Source organism: Bison bison, unplaced genomic scaffold (assembly GCF_000754665.1).
Source record: "Bison bison bison isolate TAMUID 2011002044 unplaced genomic scaffold, Bison_UMD1.0 scf7180017864270, whole genome shotgun sequence".
Taxonomy (NCBI): domain Eukaryota; kingdom Metazoa; phylum Chordata; class Mammalia; order Artiodactyla; family Bovidae; genus Bison; species Bison bison.
In genome coordinates this window covers 7,518,938-7,522,221 of record NW_011494842.1, presented here as the reverse complement: position 1 = coordinate 7,522,221, position 3,284 = coordinate 7,518,938, and positions in this window count along the sequence as shown.

The following is a 3,284-nucleotide window of genomic DNA, read 5'->3' as shown; positions in this document are numbered from 1 at the left end:
GAAAAAAAAAAAAAATTAAAGTTATTTGTTTGTGGGCTAGTTGTGTGCCCGGGTGGTTGTGTGGTGTGTGCCCTGTCTCCGCTGGGTCGGGGTGGGGCGCCCAATTCTATCCACACTTAAAATAGGTATGTACTGGGACTTCCTGGGTGGTCCAGTGGTTGAGATTCTGCGCTGCCAATACAGGGGGTGTGATTCAATCCCTGGTCTGGGAGCTAGATCCCACGTACCACGGGGTGTGGCCAAAAGATTAAAAAAAAAAGTATCATTAAAAGAATAGACATGATTCAAGGGTCTTGTGAAAGCTTTGCCGACTCCAACCTTTCTCTTGCCACCGCCCCCACCCCATGAGTTGAGCACGGAAGTGTGACCAGCGCTGGCCTGAGCCCTGTGTTGCAGCATCTCTTTAATGCGGTGACTTGCCACAGGTGACTTCAGTACTGAGATGGGGCCCCTGTCAAATCCCCACAGTCCATAGGGGCCACTACGGGTTTTACCATCCCATCCGCACCCCACACGTGAGGAAAGAACCTCAAGGAAGTGAGTGCTCCCCAAGTGGGTGGCTGCTCGCTGGGGGCAGCCGGATTCCAACCTGTTCTGTGCCTGGAAAACCTCTCCCCTTTGAGCTCTCCTGTGCTCACACAGCTGGGACCACAGTGTGGGGGGAGAGGGGGTGAGGAGATGGGGAACTCAGTGGACAGCTGTTTATCCAAAATTCAAATTTAGGGACTTCTCTTGAGGTCCTGTGTTCCCAGTGCAGGGGGCAGGGGTTCAATCCCTGGTCAGGAAAGTAAGATCCCGTGTGCCGCATGGTGTGGCCAAAAAAAAAAAAAAAGACTCAAATTTAACTGGGTATCCTGTATTTTCATTTGCTAAATCTGGCAACCCTACACTGAAATCTAGTTTCTAGATCATTCTGGCCCAACTTCCAATTTTGTGATGGGGAAACAGAAGAGGTTAAATGTTCTCACTTAGCTGTCAGTGGCAACACCAGGATTTGAACCTGGTCTTCTGACTTCAAGCCTAGCCACCTAGATACTATTAAATAATCAGGTGGCCTCTTGTCTTGGTCCACTGCATCGGTGGGACCCGAGACTGTTGCTCACAAGATGGGGAGGGTGCCTGGAGCCCCAGCCAGATGGAAGGGTGTCCTGCAGACAGAAATTGGTTTATGAGAAACCTGCCTTGTGCTAGGCCTAGGGCTGGATACAAAATCCAATCTCTACTAATAGGTGAATATATCTCTTGGATGCTTGAATCATCCTCACGTGGGTTATTGCCTTCAGGCTCCTGGAGTAAACAGCCTCCAGGTAATTTCTATTAGAATAATGTAAGTCTCATGAAAACTCAAGAAGTGAAATTCGACTGCCCTCCTCACTTGCCACCCCCACTCCCACATACAAATGCAACCGATTCAGGGTGGGTGAAAATTACATAGTTCTGAGGTCTCAAAATATTGAAGGAACTTGATAAGAAGGTGGGTTTTATGAACCCAAAACCTAGGACTCTCTCCTAGAGGTAGCTCTCCCTGCCTGGGGTTCTGTGGGAAGCTGTAAGGAAAGGCCAGGAGAGCAGGGACCCAGAGAGGCCAGTAGTCCTGCCCCCTGTTCCCGTTCCCATGTCCTTAGGGAAGATGCAGGTGGGCCATCATTTTGCCAGGTCCACAAAGCCTGAGCGCTGTCATGAGGTTTCTGGGGGGCTCTCTATTTCCCTCTAGAACCAACACTAGCTTCTCAGGTGGCTCAGTGGTAAAGAATCCACCTGCCAATGCAAGAGACACGGCTTCAGTCTCTGGTTTGGGAAGATCCCCTGGAGAAGGAAATGGCAACCCATTCCAGTATTCTTACCTGGAGAATCCCATGGACAGAGGAACCTGGACGGCTACAGTCCATGGGGTCGCAAAAGAGTTGGACACAACTTAGTGACTAAACAATAACAGCAAATGCTGGAGAACTGGGGCCCCCAGATTTCTAACTCAGGTGCACACTAGGCTTTAGTCTAGAGTCATCCTAGAGGCTGGGCTTGGCTAAGATAGCTGGGCTGTCACTTATAATCAAATCAGTCTGCTTTCCCGTCCTGCCTCCCACTCTTTGCTCTCTAGTGTGGTGCTATGGGCCTCTGGAGGGCTTAATTTTTAAATCCAGGTGATGCAAATCAGTAATCCAGTAAGACTCAAATTTCCAAGAATTTCCAAAACCTACCCATAGAGTTTCCATAACTATTTTTATTAAGACTTGGCGCTTCTACCACAGGGGGCTTGGGTTAGATCCCTGGTGGGGATCCCCTGTGGGGAACTAAAATCCCACACGCGGCACAGCAAGACAGAGTGGCTGGTGGGGAGGGGCACGAGGGTGCAACTGATTCTCAAGGCACCTTGTTCTCCCCACGCATCACCATTGATGAAACAGCTGTCCTCAGGACGACCTCCCTTCCATCTGTCCTACAGCCAGCTGAGCCAGACAAGCAGGTATTTATGCGCCAGGTCTAGAACACACATGTACGTAGTTATGCCTAATTACCATTTTATAACCGCTGTTTGAGTACCAAGTGCCTGGCACTGTGCAAAGCACATTATGCTTTTAGTAGGTACCTTCTTCAGCTCCACTTTCAGATGAGCTTTCTGGACGAGGCTGGCTCAGTAGGTACCCATCGTTTCTGAGTGGTAGAGCTGGGATTCACTCAGGCAGTGGGGGCCTCAGCCCAGTCTGGTCTCGCACCCCACAAATTATATGCAGCTGGTCACAGGAACCTCCTCTGGGAAACCCTAGCTTTGCTGTGATGCTGCTCATGACAGCACAGCTGCTGGCACAGTTGGTCTCCCAAAAGTGATTTGCTTTCATCTCACAGGCTGTGATCCTTCTCTCAGAATTGGCCACCGAAGGTGCACTTGGGGCCCGCCTTATGGAGGCTTGCTGCTGCTGCTGCCAAGTCGCTTCAGTCATGTCCGACTCTGTGCGATCCCATAGACAGCCTCCTACCAGGCTCCTCTGTCCCTGGGATTCTCCAGGAGAGAACACTGGAGTGGGTTGCCATTTCCTTCTCCAATACGGGAGGCTTGCTGGCCTTCACCTAATCCCTCTCATACCTTTTGCTATCAGTTCAGTTCAGTCGCTCAGTCGTGTCCGACTCTTTGCGACCCCATGAATCGCAGCATGCCAGGCCTCCCTGTCCATCACCAACTACTGGAGTTCACTCAGACTCACGTCCATCGAGTCAGTGATGCCATCCAGCCATCTCATCCTCTGTCGTCCCCTTCTCCTCCTGCCCCCAATCCCTCCCAGCATCAG